The sequence below is a fragment of the Marmota monax genome, unplaced genomic scaffold, assembly GCF_021218885.2.
Source record: "Marmota monax isolate L192 unplaced genomic scaffold, Marmota_monax_Labrador192_F-V1.1 WCK01_AAM20220418_F8-fsc00043, whole genome shotgun sequence".
Classification (NCBI taxonomy): Eukaryota; Metazoa; Chordata; class Mammalia; order Rodentia; family Sciuridae; genus Marmota; species Marmota monax.
In genome coordinates this window covers 3477426-3499057 of record NW_026691982.1, presented here as the reverse complement: position 1 = coordinate 3499057, position 21632 = coordinate 3477426, and the positions used below count along the sequence as shown (strand labels likewise).

The following is a 21632-nucleotide window of genomic DNA, read 5'->3' as shown; positions in this document are numbered from 1 at the left end:
AGCTCAGGTCCATGATGTACTGAATGGCGGGCAAACCATCACCTCCAATCACTGTGAATGGCGCGAATTTTGAATGGCGTACCTCCAATCCCTGAAGTGGCACAAACTCTCAGCCAATGAAGAAGTAACAGCCCACTCGCCTTGCTCCTCCTCATCCTGTGTTAAGCCCATAAATATCAACACCCTGTTCGTGCTCACTCTCTTACTCTCCCTCTCTCTCTTACTCTCCCGCTCTCCCCTCTCTCTCTCCCCTCTCTCCTCTCTCTCTCCCCTCTCTCTCTCTTCCCCCTCTCTTCTCTCTCTCTCTCTCTCTCTCTCCCCCCCCCCTTCTCTTCTGTGACTGGCTGCTACAGTCCTGCTAATAAAATCTCGGACAGGTAAATGGTTGTTTTGGCTTGTTGAGTTTACGGAGCTTTTCCACCGTTCCTTACAGATATAATTTCTCATTTTTCTGTGTATACATATTGTAGAATCACATTGGTCATAGAGTCACATATATACATAAAGTAATAATGTCTGTTTCACTCTACTATCTTTCTTATCCCACATCCCCTGCCTTCCCCTCCTCTCACTTCCCTCTACCTAATCTAAGGTAAAGCTATTCTTTTTTTTTTTTGCCTTTATAAATGTACTTTTTTTTTGCATTATAATTCTTAATACACATATATACCACAATTTTTGTATCTCTGTTTGTATATAAAGTATGTTGACACCCAATTCAAGTCTTCATACGTGTACTTTCTATAATAATGTCTATCACATTCCACCATCCTTGCTAATCCCCTGCCCCCTCCCTTTCCCTCCCACCCCTCTGCCCTATCTAGAATTCATCAATTCCTCCCATTCTCTCATGCCCTACCCCACTATGAGTCAACCTCTTCATATCAGAGAAAACATTTTGCATTTGTTTTTTTGGGATTGGCTGACTTTACTTAGCATTATCTTCTCCAAGGCCATCCATTTACCTGCAAATGCCATGGTTTTGTTCTTTTTAATGCTAAGTAAAATTCCATTGTATCTATATGCCACATTTTTAATCCATTCATCCACTGAAGGACATCTAGGGGATTAGGCCCCAACTTCCTTAATAAGACTCTTATAGCACAAGAATTAAAATCAAGAATCAATAAATGAGATGAAATCAAATTTAAAAGTTTTTTTTTTTCATCAGTTTCAGAGATCTCAGTCCATAGACAGCCAGCTCAATTCCTCAGGACTCTAGCATATATATATATATATATATATATATATATATATATATATATATAGAGAGAGAGAGAGAGAGAGAGAGAGAGAGAGATGTATATGTATATCTATATCTATATCTATATATGTATATGTATATCTATGTACGTATATAGATGCGACATACATATAGATAGATAGATAAGTAGATGTATATCTATACATGTACATATATAGATGCGGCATATATATATATATATATATATATATATATATATATATATATACCCCATAGCCATGGCCCACTTTCTCCAGCCACACCCAACTGCCTCCAGTTACCACTCAGTTAATCCCTATCACAAAATCAATTCACTGATTGGTTTAAGGCTCTCGCAATCCAATCATTTCTCCTCTAAACCGTGCACTGTCTCACACATGAGCTTTTGGGGGACACCACATCCAAATCATAATATTCTCTTTCCCCTATTAGCATTCACTGAGGCCAATTTAGGAGATTTGAATTTTATGTCATTTATAAAAACATGAGTGATACTATTGGAGGATGTGAGAGAATTGTTTAGTTCTGTAATTTGGGTTGCAAATAAGATCACTGAAAACTAATACTCCACTGGCCTTATCTCATTTGATTTACCTTATTTTGTATTATAATGTATTTGAGAGGAAAAGAAGTCAGAATCTAGAGAGACCTAAGGATAGATTCAAGTAAAGAAATGTCCTAGGAAAGGAGCTGTTTGTCATTGAAAAGATTCTGATGTTCTGACAGTGATAGAGTAGAAGATAATGGAAAATTTATTGAAAAATGTTGTCAGTTTTGGTATTCAGGTTTTTTGATAGGAATAAAAATTTTGTCAGGTCTTTCCTGTTAAATATAAATATATACACTATATATCTTTTTAAAAATAGATTTCATCAAATTCAATATGCAAGTGGTTTTTATGAAGACATATTTACCACCATTATTTCAGTGTGGAGCAATTCCTTCTTGTGACTTACGGATGTTATCTAGAAAACATTCTAATTTACCTCCATTGAAAATAGTAACAATAAGAAGAGGAATGAAGGATCCATTTCTAATGCTTCACATTTTCCAAGTCTATTTCCTTGACTGATGTTTTAATTTCGCTCATTGTGTTAGTAAGAAGAATTATTTTATTTCTCTCTCATACTGTTTTGTTTAACTCCCTCCTTTTATTTTGAAGTAGGCCTTCTCTTCCTAAGAAGAGTTTCTGTGTGTCTGTTCCCATCCTCAACACTCCTATCTCAGATCACTTCAGAAAGTCAAGCCAACTTTGAAATATCAATCACTGTATAAAAATTTAATATTCACGTGAGTGACTGAATGAATTTTGAAGTTTACATATTTATTAATAAATCAAACTTTGATAATAGTTTGAGATACAGGGAAACAGATAAATAGAGAGAGCAGGCGACAGTAATAAGAAGAACCTCACCAAAGAATATGGATGGTTTGCACATTGGCTTCAATAGTCCTTTTTCAATATTTTCACAAGGGACTATCATTTTTTAAAAATGTCAAGCAGAAAAGTCATCATCCACCTTGCTTGCTTACTTAGTGTCACAAAACTCAACATTAATCTAATAAACAGCAGTTCTCTGGGCTGGCAAACTTATTTAAAATCTTTCTGAGGCAAATATTCTTTCATGATTATAAATCACTTTCTTTTGAACTCTGTCTGAACTCAAATTAGCATAAAAATATTGAAATAAGCATTATTTTAATAGTCATGCATGAAGTACCTTATCTAGATATGTTAACTTAATCTTCATTTCATATAAAACATTTGCACCTTCATAGCATTTATCATAATCTTTTTTGTGGTGCTAAGGATTGAACCCAAGACTTGTGCATGCAAGGCAAGCACTCTACCAACTGAGCTATATCCCCAGCCCCTATCATAATCTTAATCAACAACAAAAATGTGATTGCTTCTGTTACTTGGTTTTCAGTTGTGGTCATGGTTTCTTTGCTGTTTCTTTCCTCATAGACATATAAAAAGATTGAGTTTTTTAAAGTTTTTGTTTTCAATATTACATGTCCTAAATTCCTAAATTTAATATATTTATGATTAAAGACAATAATTATTCAATTATTCTTTTTTACTTCAGCCAAAATTTTGCAAGACATTGAGGCATGTACATGAAAAATAAAAACTCCATAGTCCAGGTGTCTAATACATTATTCTGTAATTTATATTTAAAGGGAAATTAGGGAATACATACATATATTCCCACTTTATACAGTACCAAATATTTGTAAATTATCAATACCATAAAATATTATTTATTTGTTATTTGAGAAATTTTATTAATAAAATAATATAAAAATAAATGAATTGAAGCCATGTACAAACATACATATGCACAAAAGAAATATACACACACCCCACATATATGCAATGTTTGTTCTGATGTGACATTGATAATTGTTAAAATGAAACAAGAAATTTCCTTTAAATGCAACTTGTCAGCATGTATATATCTTTTAAATACACATACATGGATATGTATGATTACATGTATGCAGTGAATAAAAATAGGTTCTGAGCCAATTCTGTATCTAATGCAATGTCTGCTTTAGTCAATGATGTTCTTTTAATTTTCATGTGGATAAAAACATATTCATAAAACTTATAGCAGAATTGGCCTAATTGAGGATGCTTCCATTTTATCATTTTTTCTCTGAAATTGAATAGTGGTCACTGCCATCAGTCCTTCATTTCTGGGCTCATCTGAATTTCCTTTCAGCATGTAGTTCTGCTGTTTAAAGATAACTGGCTCAGCTGCTTAATGTTGGCTGCTTAACTGGGTGTTCCATCATGGTTTTCAAATCAAAATAAATCAAGCACCACTACTGGTGAAATTCATCTCTTTTCATCTATTCTCAACCGTCATAGTTACTCATATTTCATATTGAAATGTTAAATGAATCTATGCACAGAAACTGTCTCAATGCAAATAATGTTTTCCAAAGTCATGATGCCTAGCATTTAATAGGAACTTAATTTAGGAAAGCAATTCATATAACTAGCATCTTTGTATTATTTTATATATGCTTATAAATTCTAAACTGTGGTTACTTTTGACATTTAATCATAATATTGATTGATGTGTATTATGTATTATTAGAGACATATCTAAAATATAAAGGATAAGAACAATATTTTTCTATTTTGAGAGGGAGAGGCTGAAATTAAGATAGTACCTTGAAATTGTAATTTTTACTGGAATTTTTATAAGATTTATGCATCAATTCATCTCTTATTTTTCTTCTCTATTACATATATGTGTAGTTATAACTGTATACAATTGAAACACTAACACATTTTATTTTTCACAATATGGTGAACTCTTTTATTGCAATATAGAATCCTAATCTAGATATTCTTCTCAAATCCATTTCTTCACCCAAAAGTATTTACATGAATCAATTGAAAGGCAATTTCTCTATTAATTAAAAAAAGAAATTTATCAAAAATGTATTATATAAACATTTGCAAGCATAAATAAATTTATAGTATATACTACATGTACTTTTTTTTGTGTGTGTGTACACATGTACGTATACAATCATCTTTTTCTTGAATCACCCTACATTCCTACCCACATTAACCCCAGTAGTTACAAAATAACTACTGATTCCAGAAGAAAATCTGATATATGTTTATCAAATGGTTTCTTGGAAAGAGATTCCCAATGCATAATCTTTGCATAATATTTGGAAGATTCTTTGCAGCAGTAGAAAGGCCATGGAAAAAACATAAAATTCCTGCTGCTTTCTCCTGAGCTTTTGTGGAACATCAACTTGATAATCTGAGCTCATAATGTTAATAGATGTTTCTGTGATGGTATAAATACCTTACTGACTACATTATAAGCATTTCATATTCAGAATCCATAAAACATCATGCTTTTATTTACATGTATAAATACCCACCAATTTGGACATGAATTTGTATCAGATGATTTCTTGAAAAGAGACTCCAATATGTACAATCATCCAACAAATCATTCATTAGTGCTTTAAGAACCATGGTACATAGAGTGGTTATTCTACAATACAGATAAGTCATATATTCCTATATAAATATGCATTTTCATGAAGTTTTTTTCCCCATATTCAAAAACATATATTAAATAGCATCAATCATTTATGTTTGTACCCTGGTATTTTGATTTCTAGGAATGTATTTCCATTGATAGATTTGTTGTATATAGATGTGTGTTTATTTTAATAGATACCATCAGATAATTTTTGCAAAATATAATAATTAAGTGTCCTCTAAAACAAGATAAGAATGTTCATGTTTCTGCATTTTTACAATCACTGTTACATTTTTCTATCCTAACTTTTCTAATCTAATGGATATGACTGATATCTCATTCTTATTTTATTTTTATCTTTGACTTTGAAATTCTTTTATATTACTTAATAATTAAAAGTGATGTTCATTAATTTTCTATGTATTTAATTTTATTTTGATAGAATTTTGTTTTCATCGAAATTTAAGACTTCTTTGTGTAGCTTAGATACTAATTCTTCACCTGACACTAGTATTATAATATTATAACTAAATTATTTCCTAATTGATTTTTATATAATTTCTGCTTTAAAAACTATATATAAACACATATTCTATTTATATAAAAATATATATATATGCTGGGAGCCATTAGCCAAGTAAGTATGACAATTTCCTTGCCAGCGTACCCCATGTTGCAGTGACATTGAATGTACTTAACCTTGCTCAAGGACCAAGGCAGATTAGGGTGTTCCCGGTTTTAAGATAATCTTGTTTAGGGCGTTCCCAGTTTAGGTTCCAGGTTTAAGGTTTAAGATTATTCCTGCTGGGAATAGGGCGTATCCTGCTGCCTGAGTTCCCCTTGAGTTCTCACGGGATTCAGACAGTATATTTTGGAGGTAGAAGCCCAGTGGAGGTGATTTTGGGAGAGAAGGTGGATTTGGGCAGAGAACGTGGATTTCCCCAGAACGTGATTGTAGACGGCTGGTGTGAGTTCGGGAATAAAGAGTTGCTGTTTGAATCTACAAGCTGTGTGGTGGCTCGTGATTGTGTGCCCAGCCAGACTGCGGCATTTGTGCCCAGCCAGACTGCGGCATTTGGTGGCCCGTACGGGGAGATGCTGGGAGCCATTAGCCAAGTAAGTATGACAATTTCCTTGCCAGCGTACCCCATGTTGCAGTGACATTGAATGTACTTAACCTTGCTCAAGGACCAAGGCAGATTAGGGTGTTCCCGGTTTTAAGATAATCTTGTTTAGGGCGTTCCCAGTTTAGGTTCCAGGTTTAAGGTTTAAGATTATTCCTGCTGGGAATAGGGCGTATCCTGCTGCCTGAGTTCCCCTTGAGTTCTCACGGGATTCAGACAGTATATTTTGGAGGTAGAAGCCCAGTGGAGGTGATTTTGGGAGAGAAGGTGGATTTGGGCAGAGAACGTGGATTTCCCCAGAACGTGATTGTAGACGGCTGGTGTGAGTTCGGGAATAAAGAGTTGCTGTTTGAATCTACAAGCTGTGTGGTGGCTCGTGATTGTGTGCCCAGCCAGACTGCGGCATTTGTGCCCAGCCAGACTGCGGCATTTGGTGGCCCGTACGGGGAACTTCTGAAGCTTAGAGGTAAGTGAAATTTCTCACCCTTGAGGAAGAGAGAAAGAATGGGTCACCAATTCAAAAAACAATGTGTTATTGTTTTGATTTATTTTGTTTTTATTTCAAGTTGCCTGTTCCTAGAACTTTCTCAGGCAAACTGGGGAAAATGGTTGACTCAAGGTTTGAAGTTGTTTGCCTCCGAGCAAGATAAATTGTTAGAGGAAGGAGGCGCCCCAGTGAGACCAAGAACAATTAGGGCATATGTTGATACAATACAAAAATGTAGCCCATGGCTTTTTAAAGACGAGTTATTAAGTATATCAATGGGACCATCATGGTATCCTATAGAAGGATTTTTCTTCAACAAGAAAGAGATGGCTAATTCTGTTTACTACATTTGTCTAAGATCTTGGTTTTTACAGACATCTGATTAATTTACAAAGCTAAAGTGTTAAAATATCAACCACTAAATATGAAATCAAGTACTCTTTACTTATTAAGTTCCATAAGGTAATATATTTAAACATTATGTGTGTTTTCATAAATTGGTGAATGGAAAAAGTTTAATATTGCTTTGTGTCTGTGTCTTTGCTAAAACAAGGTTACTAAGAGTTAAGATTCTATCATGTGTAATTTATATACAAAGTAGAAAAATTTTCAGTTGGGTTTCAATTATAGTATTATAGTATCATAAAAAACATGAAAGTCTTTCATTTTATTAAAGTGGAGTAATTTGTCTAAATCAGAAATTTTATAAGAGTTGTTTCAAAATGTGAATTTATAAAAAGGGTTAACAGTTAAAAAAAAGAGATAGAAAAAGATTCAAGACGTGGAAATATATTTTAATATAAAAGGTTAAAGGAAAAATAAATGTTTCTAGATGAGATAATCTCTGTGTGGTAAAGTAAAAAGTTGTAAAATGCCATTTAAAAAGATTTTGAGGAAACTAGACTTACTTTAAAAGCTTGAGAAAGGAATAAAGAAGAAAAAGGTATTTGTACATGGCAGATTGAGACAAAGCTTCTCAATGGAGTTAAAAAAAAAAAAAAGCCTTTGGTTGAAGGGCAGCCATGTAAACTAACATTAAAGCGATTTAAACAGAATCTAAGCCTCGTTTAAAAGAGTGAAGTTGTAGGTGGTGAAAAAGTACATTTAAAAGTACAGTATAGATGATAATTAAAAGGCTTTAAAAGGTTAAATTGAAGGTGGTTGAGATACCTTCATGGCGGAAAAAAGATTGAAGTGAAAAACTTTAAAGACAGAAGTATAGAAGTTAAAAAGAAAAAAGATAAAGAAGATGTAGAAAGATAAAAAAATGTAGGAAGACAAAAATTTTAAACCCACAAAATAGGAAAAAAAAAAAAAAACTAGGAGGAAAATAAGCAACTAAGGGTAAATATATAAACCTTAAAAAAAAAACTAAAAGATAGAAATAAAAAAAAATGGTTGAAAATATCAAGTAAGGTATTACAGATAGAAAATGCAAAAAGCTAAGACAACTATTAGATACAGACATATACTTATTAAAGCAAAAAGAGGGAATTGGAAAGGGGTATATATCCCCCATAGATAAACTTAAAATAACCCTTTTTACTCTAAACTTTTAAAATTTGGATTCATAAGGACTTAGTGCTGCGGAAAGACATATGTATCCAAAAAATGTACATAAGCCTAAAGTACTTTGGAAAGATATTCTAACAGGACAATGGAAAGGTCCTGACCCAGTGATTGTCTGGAGTCGGGGGGTCTGTTTGTGTTTTTCCACAGGGAGAACAGCAGCCCATTTGGATTCCAGAGAGATTAACTAAAACAGTTTCTACAGATCGAAAAGAAGATGATTTGACTCAAATCCATAACAGCTGATATCCAGAACTCCAGCTTGGCACTCAACAAGTAATGCTCAATCAAGGAGTTAACTTACTTTGGGAGGAAACGGATTTTGGGAGGAAATGGACATATTGATAGATTCCTCTGCTTTGAACTGCTTGCAGAACTTGCCTGGACTATGTAACTATCGTTTGGTGCAACAAATTGTGGTAATGCTGGCATATCTTTGCTGAAGGTGTCACCAGTGATGCAATTTTTCCCAAGGAGCCGTCAATTGGCTTGGTGTCGTGGCATTTCTGTATCCTCCTCCCTTCTGCTAGTGATGGTCTAAAATTTGGGGGCCAATGGCTTATGCTGGACCGGTAGTCAGTGACGGGTATGATCCAATTGCAGTGGTATCAACCTAAGACAGGAGGCTGACGCCTAAAGGTCAGTTTTCCGATGACGGGTAAGAACCATATGTTGAATTGGACAACCTACCAGGCACGGTCCATAAGCCACATTAACCTCACTCCCCCACTGGCACCAAGGCCAAATTTGGGGGCCAACAGAGGTGAGGCAAAGAACCTCAACCCCCCACTGGTGCATAGACCTATCCACAAGTATGGCTGTATGCTGGACCGGTAGTCAGTGACGGGTATGATTCAATTGCAGTGGTATCAACCTAAGACAGGAGGCTGACGCCTAAAGGTCAGTTTTCCGATGACGGGTAAGAACCATATGTTGAATTGGACAACCTACCAGGCACGGTCCTTAAGCCGCATTGCTTGTTGTTTAATTAATCAGAAGGGGGGAGATGCTGGGAGCCATTAGCCAAGTAAGTATGACAATTTCCTTGCCAGCGTACCCCATGTTGCAGTGACATTGAATGTACTTAACCTTGCTCAAGGACCAAGGCAGATTAGGGTGTTCCCGGTTTTAAGATAATCTTGTTTAGGGCGTTCCCAGTTTAGGTTCCAGGTTTAAGGTTTAAGATTATTCCTGCTGGGAATAGGGCGTATCCTGCTGCCTGAGTTCCCCTTGAGTTCTCACGGGATTCAGACAGTATATTTTGGAGGTAGAAGCCCAGTGGAGGTGATTTTGGGAGAGAAGGTGGATTTGGGCAGAGAACGTGGATTTCCCCAGAACGTGATTGTAGACGGCTGGTGTGAGTTCGGGAATAAAGAGTTGCTGTTTGAATCTACAAGCTGTGTGGTGGCTCGTGATTGTGTGCCCAGCCAGACTGCGGCATTTGTGCCCACCCAGACTGCGGCATATATATAGACATAATTTCTTATATATGTGTGTGTATATGTATATACACACATATATATTTAAAAATTCTATTTTTTCTTTCTAAGTTCTGAATTGTCATGGTTAAGAAAATGTACATTGTCTAAAGTTTGAATAAGTATGTCCTTTAAACTGTTTAGAGTTCAATTTTATAACTCTTTGTAAATATGACTTTTGAAAAAGTAAATATGGAATTAACACTTCAATAATATTGAAAAAAAATATAGACCTAAGACTAGCTTTGTTAATATTGTCCATGGAGTACTATCATAGACACCCATAGGTCTTAGCTATTTATGCACTGAATTAGATGGTATACTGCTTCTAATTACAAAAATATAAGCTTTGCTAGTGCCTTCAGAGAAATATGCAATTCTCTTGAAGAAAACATATGCTAACATAAACTAGTAAGATTAAGATTATGATAAGATTCATGGGGAATGTGGTATAGAGGAGAGGATTAGGGAAAATTAATATTTGAGATTTTATATAAAATTATATTAATGGAGTACACAAAAGGATTTAGAAGAACAAGAAGAGTACAGAATTGGTTTTGATAATAAAAACTCAAATATAGATAGGAATTTCTAAATCCAAACAAAAACTCAACTTTAGATGGATATTTCTCAATGGAGTTATTTATTACATGGTTGTGCTAAATATATTTCTCTTATCTTCTTGCCCTCCATGAAAACAATATTCTAAAACTATTTAGTTTTCCAGGTTTAAAATATATATCATGAATGATTCTGAATTTCAGATGTAAGGGGAAATATTTAATTTTAAACACAATTCTGGACATAACTCTATTGAAATATTATGAGAAATAAATTTTAAAGAATATTAGGTATACATCTGAAAATGAATAATCTATCTGTAATGCAGGTGGCAAAGATTTTCTTTCATTCTGTTTGTCTTCATGTTCTTAATTGTTTCCTTTGCTGTGAAGAAAGCTTCTAAGTTTGATACCATCCCATTTACCATTTATTGATTTTACTTCTTGCATTTTAGGAGCCCTGTTAAGGCAGTAAGTTCCTGAGATAATATGTTGGAGTGTTGGGCCTACATTTTCTTCTATCAGGTGCAGGGTTTCTGATCTAATCCTTAGGTCTTTGATCCACTTTGAGTTTTGTGCAGGGTGAGAAATAGGAATTAAATTTCATTCTACTACTTATGGATTTCCAGTTTTCCAGCACCATGTGTTGAAGAGGATATCTTTTCTCTAATGTATGTTTTTGACCCCTTTGTCAAGTATGTATTTTGGAGTGTTTATCTCTGTGTCTTCTATTCTGTTCTATTGGTCTTCTAAGAACTCAAGAAACAGAAGCATAAAAACAAATAACCCAATCAATAAATGGACAAAGGAACTGAACAAATACTTTTCAGAAAGAAGAAATACAAAAAGTCACCAAACATAAGAAAAAAAAAGTTCAACATCTCTAGCAATTAGAGAAATGCAAATTAAAACTACACTGAGATTTCATCTCACTCCAGTCAGAATGGCAATTATCAAGAATATAAATAACAATAAATGTTGACAAGCATGTGGGGGAAAAAGGTATACTCATACATTGCTCATGGGATTATAAATTGGTGCAACCACTCTGGAAAACAGTATGAAGTTTCCTTGAAAAACTGGGAATGAAACCACCATTTGATCCAGTTTTACCACACTTCTCTATATGTCCAAAGGAGTTAAAATTAGTAAACTACAGTGATGCAGCCATAACAATGTTTATAGCACCTCAATACACACAATAGCTAAGCTATGGAATCAAAACCAACCTAGATGCCCTTCAACAGATTAAAGAATAAGGAAATTGTGGTATATATGCACAATGGAATATTATTCAGCCAAAAAAGGACTTTATGATTTTTTTTTTCAAGTAAATAGATGGTCCTAGAAACATCCTGCTAAGTGAAATAAGCCAATCCTCAAAACCAAAGATTGAATAATTTTGCTAATATGTGGAAACTAATCAACAATAAGGACAGGGAGAAGAAAGATTAGATATTCAGCAGATTAAACAAAGGGGAATGAAGGGAAAGGAGGTGGGGTCAGAAAAGGAGAGACAGTAGAATGAATCCAAAATAATTTTTCTATGTGTTTCTAGGAATATACAACAGTGCATCCCACCATCATAAGAATGGGGTCATAACTAGAATAAGATACATTCCATGCTTGTACAATTATGTCAAAATTAATTCTACTGTTATGTATAACTAAAAAGAACCAATAAAAAAGAATACTAGGTATCACTAATCAAACTGTGTAGTTTGTTTGTTTTTTGCTAACTAGGTTGCTAGATATATATTCATTTTAAGCAAACTATATAACTAAATGTATTGTTTTAACAAATATGCTATCTTGTCATCATTTTAATCATAGCATCACAATGTGATATATGTCATATATATATAGACATATTACATTTAAGTGTACATTGACATTTCAGAAAAATTTTTATTTGTTTTTAAAGAATAATTGTTTTATTATTATTTCAAATAGCTGACATTTTAAATTTGATTTGATTAGATTAATTTCAAAGACATTCATCTACACACAAATCTATGTGTATACACATAGACATAATGTATATAACAATAGTATACATATTTATTAATTTAATATATTTATCTAGAGAATTAAGTTTATACTGTTACTTTATGCAACAGTATTCATTTAAACTTTTTTCCTGATAAGATTGTTAATTTAGAATTTATGCTAACATTTATAAAAAAATTACTGACAAAAATAATCTTCTAATTTGTTCTGTTAGCTCTAAACCTGTTAAGATAAAAAAAGCAGCAAAGTGTTTGATTATCTGTTGCTGAAATAAAAAGTGAAATGGAAATTTCTGCAAACTAGTTCTAATTTAAAGAGATTTAAGGAACTGTACCAAATGATTCCAAGAGTTCATATCAGAGTTCAGACTCTCAGAATTTCATTAAGTCTATGTACACTGAAAATGTGCACAGAATAATTAAAATATTCCCTTTTATTTTTATAGAGAAAATCAGAAAGATGAAATAGGCATGTTGATTGGGGAGGCTGCTTAATTAATTTTGGTTCTGTCTTAATTATTTGATACCAAGCAGGAACAGAGACTGAACACAAACTAAGGGCAATCTGTCTTTTCTTCTGAAGAGGAGAAATTTGTGTCTCTGTAATAAAAAAAATTAAGTATATTTTAGGAATTCTTTGAGAAAAGCTACCATTTTCAGAAATTCTGCTTTTCATAATTATCAGTTGACAAGTTAAATCAAAGAAAATGTAAAGATTTTATTAGCAGAAAAGCAACATAAGAACATTATATAGTTAATGAAGACCTACTAGGGAAAATGCTATTTCCCTTCTAATAATAATTAACTTGTAGCCATCTTCTTTAGGTAGTGCGTAAATGGTAACTATAACAACTTTTGCCCAAGTTTATGAGTCAGAATTCATACCTAAACCAGGAAAAAATATTCTGGCCTACTTAAGCAGAAAATAATGTACTAAGAATACTAGGTAAAGAGGAGGGTCATTGGGAATACAGGGAGTCAGGTTTGCAGATACACATCCAGGCACTGTGTGCACATAACAACGTATGGGATGTACCTGACTTCTCTTCCTCTGCAATTTGCTGCCTCTCTGAGCTCCCTTCCATCTCTGCATGGATATCATGGATGATACCTCCACTTCTTTTCAAACTGAAATCTCTAGCATGATTACATGAACATAGGTCACATGCTTGTGCCTTACACAGTATGTGAAACAAGGTACAGTTTCCCTTCTGAGGGTAGGACCCCACAAAATGAAAGATATTCTAAATGTATAAAGGGTATCCAGAAGTTTAAAGAGTTAGAAATATCAACTTAAAATTTAAAAATAAAACTTCACCCTTAAGCAGATAACAGAGTGTATTTTATTCTTCATAAAATATGTGAACAAGCAGACTAGATAATTATCCAGGTTCTTTATTTTTTGTCAAATTAGTACTAAAGTTTACAGAGAATTTGAAAAGAGAATATATCAGGGCTAACACAGGTTCACACAGACATTCAAACCATGTTTTAAAATGTATTTAACTTCTTTCACACTGCATACTATTTTTCATAAAATCTTGTTGTGAAAGAGCACAATAATATTTTAATTATTTGCTTGACATAATTGCATTTTGGCATAATATTTATGGAAATGAACTTGAATTAAATCGGCCTGTGCCTTAAACCTGATTAGGTCCTGTACTAGTTCTGTGACTTTGGGCAAGTGACTAAGCTACTTTTATTCTCAATTTTGTGATTTATAGGCTAGAATAATAATGCTTACTGTGTTATTTATACTTAAAGACATATTGCAAAGGACAAGACTTAACCTAATACCTTTCTTATTAGGTATTCATAAGCTAAGAGCAGCTGGAGAAACAAGGACACAGAAAGTAAAAGTAATGGTGGAGTTTGTGATCAAGAGGACAGAGAAAGTTGTTTTCAAATTCAGAACATGCTGACTCATCCTTCTGTAAGATATCAAACAGCAGTAAGAGTTTCACTCTTCCCCCATCTAAGATATCTCTGGGAAAATATCATAAATTTTATTGGAATGCAAACATGATTCTTTCAACTGGTCTCATGTGGCTTCAGAGTCATGATTTCTCTCTGGGTTAAGGAATACAGAACAATACACTATCACAATCTGTAATGAAGTCACTTTCTAAATTATGTGTATAAATAATCTGTTCCTATAATGTAGAAAGTGAACTAAAGGTCACTTTAGATACTATATGAGCACTTACCATGCAAATCATTAGATGTAGAAAAGGTAAAGACACTTTTGAAGGAAACAAAGGGCAAGGAAAACAAGAGACAAATGTGTCTAGTGGTAAAAGGTAGTCAAATGTGTGTGTGTGTGCATGTGTGTTTGTGTGTGTGTGTGTAAGAATCATGAAAGGCTTTAGTTGCTTAAGTATACATATAAACACTAAAATCATAGGAAGTATAAGGATGACATTGCCTCAGATACAAAGACTCCTTCAAGTTCCACTCCTCCAGTACTGGCCCACATTTTAAACCCAACACCTGAAAACTTTCAAGGGCCATTTCAGCTCCAAACCTTCTTTCTGGTGGCTTAGGCTGAGCCTGCCAGGCCTGCACTATACTGAATTCTCTTGAATTATAGGTCTATTCTGACCCTGATATTAACAGCACTCTGTAATAAATACCCTGAATGTTAAACCCTGTCTCATCATCTGTTCCAAATTGTGCAAATATTATGGGGACAAGGATAATGAGAGAAAAGAGGAATGGAAGGTGGTTACAGGTGTTTTACTTATTTTACTTTGTGGGTGGTTGTGCCATTTCCTGAACAGGAAAGTCTGAGAAATAGACTTGGTAGATTGTAACTCAAGTACTCTGAATTACACATTTTGAATTTGAGCTGGTTTTATAACACATCAGTATAGAAATAAATTTGCCAGTTTTGCCTAGGAGTTCCCAACTCAGGAGATAAATCCTGATGGGCTAGAAATTTGAGGAATTCTAGAATCTGTATAGAAATTATGATGAGCCAGGAGCTGTGGCACACACCTGTAATGCCAGCGGCATGGGAGGCTGAGGCAGGAGGATTGTGAGTTCTAAGCCTGCCTCAGCAATTTAGCAAGGCCCTGAACAACTCAGCAAGACCCTGTCTTTAAGTAAAATGTAAAAAAAGACTGGGGATTTGGGTCTGCGTTTAAATGCCCCTAGGTTAAATCCCAGGTACTACTTCATCATGATCATGATCATGATCATCATCATCATAGAAAGAAAGGAAAAAAATTATAATGATAGCAAAGATAGCATTACCCAGCAAATATGTACAGGTAAAGATAAGGGTGAAGAATCAACCGTGCACTGAAGGGAAGTTTAGAGCTTGAGGGGCACTTCTGGTACCTGTTCTAATATCAGAAAAGCCTTAGAAGTTTCCTCTGTTCTAACAAGAAGAAATTCCTGGGCAAACTAAAAATAGCAAGTTGGGGTTGTGGTTCATGAGGGGAATTGGGTCTCAGGGCAAACCTGTGCCCCCAAAACTGCATCCAAACATATACAGCAACTGCCTATAGGAGTTAATTGCTGGAGGCCCAGGGCTTATTAGAGGAAGAACAAGAAGCTCCAGGGGAACCCATCATATTTTCATGGACTCTCTCTCCCAGGATCTACCAGGTTCTCACAGTAAGAGTCCAGGAAAGATCCCCTCATCACTATGGCTCTGGAAGGGAAAAAGTAACCATGGTGAAATTACCCAGAAATTTCTCTATAATACCTGCTCTCCAGAGAGAAAGGAATTATCCAGAGCACAATTCCAAAAACCTTCTAAGAAGGGTACAGGGATTTCTCCTGACAGAGTCGCCCTTCCAGCTTTCTTTTCTAGCTTAAGAGGGCAGAAAACCTTGCTAGGCACTGTGGCAAATGCTTCTAATCCAGCAGCTCAGGAGGCTGAGGCAGGAGTATTACCAGTTCAAAGCCAGCCTCAGCAATTTAGCAAGGCCCTATCTCTAAATAAAATATTTTAAAATGGTTGGGGATGTGGCTCAGTGGTTAAGCACCCCTGAGTTCAATCCCCAGGTACAAGGGGGAAAAAAGGCAGAAAACATAATTAAAAGTGGACACAGATTTAAAAAAATGAACTGGGAAAACTAAAGTCAAGAAAGTCAGGAAAGAGTATTTAGGCAAGATTGGAGGACTGAATGATTATGATTGGATGAGTATAGAACATCTTCCCCCCGCATGCATACACTCTATAACATCATGTAAAGCAGCTTCAGTTAAGAATAAATTTTAGCCGGTCGCAGTGGCACACGCCTGTAATCCCAGTAGCTCCAAAGGCTGAGGCAAGAGTATCAAAAGTTCAAGCCAACCTCAGCAAAAGTAGGGCACTAAGCAACTCAGTGAGACTCTGTCACTAAATAAAATGCAAATAGCACTCAGGATATGGCTCAGTGGTAGAGTGCCCCTGAGTTCAATCCCCAGTATTCCCCCAAAGAAAAAAGAATATATTTCAGCTGGAAGAATTGAAAGCCACAAACTCCTTCCACCTCCCTTCTAAAAGCAGTTTTAAAGGGAAGTCAAAAAATAATAATAATAACAACAACAATATTACAGAAGGAAAAATAAAATATAGATGGAAGATATTAACCAGTAATCAGAGAAAGACTATTGATGTATTGATGTTGGATTTATCAATCAGGGAATTGAAACAATCATGATTGATATGGGCCCTAATAAAAAAAAAGTGGTAGACATCATGGATAATGATGGATATTATAAGCAGGGAGTTTGAAAATATAATAAATATAAATAAATAAAAAAATGGTTACAAATATTTCTTTTAGAGAATTAACAGAAAAGAAGAATGTCTTAAACAGACTCAATAGCAGATTCTGCGTGGCCAAAAAGTATCTAACTGAACTTTTAATGCAAGTCAGGAGAGACGCACAAGAGAATAAAAAATGGATGAAAAGAAAAGAGAAATCATGAACTATGGGGCAATACCAAAGGATGTAACATACACATAACTGAAATTCCAAAGGGAAAAAAGAATGGAGAAGAAATATTTGAAAAAGTAGTGTCAGAAGATGGCAAAAGTATTATCCAACACAAATCCGCACAGCCTAAAAGTTCAGAGAGCACACAAAAGAACAAATCCCTGAAATAGTCTCTATGATGCAGTTTCTGTGAAAGGTGCTATCGATATTCCTCAGGATACACTTCCACTGTACTTTTTGGCTTTGAGATCCTTAACTATACTTAAGTCCCTGAATCAGGATGCCCTTGAGGATGAGATACAAAGTCTGGGTGCACTGTGCACCAAAAGAACTGACTGCATGATTTTTCCAAGTTAGATATACAGAAACCTGGAGACTGTGTCCAAAAAATAGGTATATTAAACACATAGGTAAAATGATGGGAGGAACATAAAGTTAGATCAAAATGAATATACTGATATAATCTAAGTAAAGCAAAATTGCACACACAATGTTTTAATTCAAGGGTTAGGATGAGTTATAATAATTTGGTAATCCAAAATAAGAACCAGTGGCCTATATGAATGAATACCCAAAACTGTTTTTGTCTAGAGGAATTATCTAAAGGTTTATTGAAAATGGTATGTTACAGGGGATTTACCATGTAAGGCATGCTCACCAATCCTGAGTTGGTCCAAAGGACATATTTTTCACTGCATCTGTAAGAAATAAAAAATTGGGAAGTATCAGAGGAACATGGCCAGCATCTCCTAAAGCCACCCTAAAACTTACAGTCTCAAATAATCAGTAAATAACAAAACATAAATACTCAGAAATATATTTACAGAATATGAAGCCCCTGATAGATCTATTCCACATGGATTCTGGAACTAGACAAAAAGAAAATGGCTCCAGGGGTTTATTTAAGGGGGTACATCAAAAGCAGAGATAAGGTTTCAAGGGCAGTGTTAGAGTCTGTAAACAAGTCAGGATGGCACCTGGCAAATGTTAGAGTCTATAAACAAGTCTGGATGGCACCTGGCATTTTGCCAGAGGGAGTGGTTTGTGAAGTAACCCCAGCGAGCCATTAAGTGTGGAGATTCCTTATTGGTTGACTGCTGTGAGTTTATGTTAATTAGATAAGCTGTGTGGAATGTATATATACCGCTCCAGTCCTACAATAAACGGCTCCCTCTCCTGCTATATCAATCTACACAAGTTCCTCGTCACACCCCCCCCCCCCCAGTTATTTTGCTGCAGCCGGACTGCGGCAGGGCAGAGTCCTGCTTCTGATGTCCTGCAGTCAGCAAGTTGATTCACATCTTAGCAGGTCACACCCATCACAGGTGCTGTGTGGGATCTTTTGCAGAGCTTGATGGGTAAAGTCACCTGCATCAATCATTTCCTGTGGGGGTACCACAGGGAATTCCCCATGCCAGACTTATCCCCTCAGGAGGCTACAATGCACAACAGTCCATACACAGCCCACAGATGACTCACGAGAGTCAAGGAGTGCTGATATGCTTCAAAGAGTTCTTTGATCTTTCTTGTCTGAGTGTCAGAAATTGGAGTGGGGAGTGCTGCCACCAAGCCAACATACCCAAATGGTATGTCAGTATTTGAATGCTATGGTAGCAGGTGTCAAATGGTGGTAATCACTAAAGGCAAGAGAATATGGTCACTGTGTTAGTTTGCTCGCAATTCTGTGTCCAAAACACCTAAATAAAAAAAGAAAAAAAAAAAGAAAACAAAACAAAACTTAGTATTTTGGAGTATGGTTTCAGATGTCTTAGTCTGTGGTCAGTCAGCTACATTGTTCTGGGCCTGAGATTTGGCAGAACATCATGGCAAAATGATGTGGCAAAGGAGAGCTTTTCAGCTCACGGAAGCCAGGGAGCGGGTGCAGGCAGGGACGGGGAGTGTAAGTACCTAGGAACAAAATATAATCCCCAGGAACATGCCTGAAGTGACACATTTCTACCAGCCCTGCCCTACTTGCCTGCAGTTACTATACAGTAATCCATTCAAATTATTAATCTATAAAACAGATTAATCCACTGATTAGGTCAGAACTCTCATAATCTAATCATTTCATACCTGAACATAACTGTATTACCTAACATAAAACTTATGGGGGACACCACCTTATATTCAAGCCATAATACTCACTATGATGGAAAGAGGAATAAAATACTTATCAGAATAGTCTAATACAAAAAGACATATGGCATTGTCTAGTCGATCATAGTGTCCCTAGAAACAAAGTAGATGGGAAGTTTACTAACTGCATATAAAGAAGAGTTCTAGGTGAACAGAAGTCTAACTTGAGTGACAAAAATTGAGTATCACAGCCGTCAGTTAATTCCCAGACTTGAGTCACTTTTGAGACCCAGAATACCTTCAATGAATAAGAATTGAAGTTCCTTCAAAAAGCATATTGTCAAAATTTTTTACAGTTAGAATTTTCTAGCCTTCCACAAAGATACCTACAGATCTTTATCAGGGTGGCTGTGCATGGAAGAAGGGAAATAATCAGACTTTGGGGTGTTATCATATTTGATGTTATATAAGTGGCACTAATAACTAGGAGCCCCAAAACACAGATTAGACTACCTGTTAAAGACAGGTTATTGGAGGTCAGATGTTAAGCAGATTTTTGTTCATAGTAAATCCAGTGGGTCCTCAAACTTACCCTGTAGTGATTTCTCCAGTTCTGGCATGGAAATATGTGGGAATAAATTATAATAGATTCTAGTCCAGAGACCTTCAGCATATTTCTAAAAGCATAAAGGCAGAACAAATTCAAAGGTACTGTCCAAGAATGAATCCCCAGCCACTAAACTAGATCTTACATCTCAAGTTAAATTTCATGGGAAATCCTAAACTTTTTAAAGTTGAAGAATTGCTAAAATTTTGGGGTCTGGACAACAAAGCTGCTAGCAATTCTCGTTGACTTAAGAGAGACAATCTCTTTATTCTTTTAACTTTGATTATATGCTCCTTAATAAAAGGAAAGGTACTCATAAAATTTAAACAATGTTCCTGTAAATTTCCCTTTCTTAAGTAATAATTGGATTTAATATATTTTCACAAATAATATTTGGGTTTAGTTCAGGATGAGAACTGATTATCACTAATGAATATCAGATTCCATGATTGAATATTGCTCTGGAAACATTTATGAGATGATTAAGTATAGACAACAGTGACAGTGACCATAAATAAAGTAGCAAAGCATAATTAAACATGTTGAATAAACAGAATAAAGACTAAAAATTCTAATCTGGGTAAAATTATCGCATTGGTAATTGATATTCATATTATATTTTCCTCCTTCACACATATGTAGTAAGGCTTACACAGGTATTTCTATAGCTTACTAGGAAGCACACCTATGAAAACTTAGGAAATCCTCAACAGCTAAAATGGAGGCCTCATACTAATAATATTTCATAAAGTTTCAATAATCTTGTAACTTCCTAGTTATAAACATTTAAATTAGCATTGTTACATAGAGTAAATCACAAATTGCCACTTAGTCATCAAATTTCCTGGAGATTTTAGCAGGGTAGAATTCTTTTTCTATGACATATATCATTAAAATTTATTTAGAATGGAGAATTCACTTCAGATTTAGTTTTCTTTAAGAGACAGACAAGGAGCCTCATTAGTTTTTCATACACACACACACACACACACATACATATATACATTAATTTGAACTAAGCCATTAATTTTCAAGGGTCATGACAGGGGAAAGTATAAGGGGGTAGTGTTTTATACAGTAATCCTGCAGACTACCCATCTCTTATATCCCACACTGTTGCCACTGTTGTGTCTTAATTTCATTAGTGGAATTAGTCTCATATAGTTAGATTCAGTATATGGAAAGAAGAACTTGGGGAGGCATTAATAGATTGTGGGGTGGCTAAGAACAGTCTGGAGGTAGAGTGCAGAGATGGAATCTCAGTCCACCACAACTATGGGTTCCTGAAGATACAAATGATTATTTCACAAAGCTTTTGTAAGCATTAAAGTAATTTTCAATTAGCATATGCTTACTAGTTATTTTAAATGCATTTCACACTGTTTTAAAAATTAAAATATGTGTCCAGCATATTAGAATACCTTGGTTTAATGTTATAACAGGTTATATTTATAACTTCCCTGTTATAAATAGTAAAAATTGTCAGAAAAATACCATATAGTCAAAATTTTATA

The 21632-nt window shown here is 34.9% G+C and overlaps 1 long non-coding RNA gene across 1 annotated transcript in view; it reads left to right on the top strand.

Moving 5' to 3' along the window:
- Positions 1 to 14953, top strand: part of LOC131424307 (uncharacterized) — a 68262-nt gene extending 53309 nt beyond the window's left edge. Inside the window, exon 3 of the long non-coding RNA XR_009227090.1 lies at positions 14308 to 14953. This is a non-coding gene — a long non-coding RNA (uncharacterized LOC131424307). The remainder of the gene's footprint in view (positions 1 to 14307) is intronic.
- Positions 14954 to 21632: the final 6679 nt, after the last annotated feature.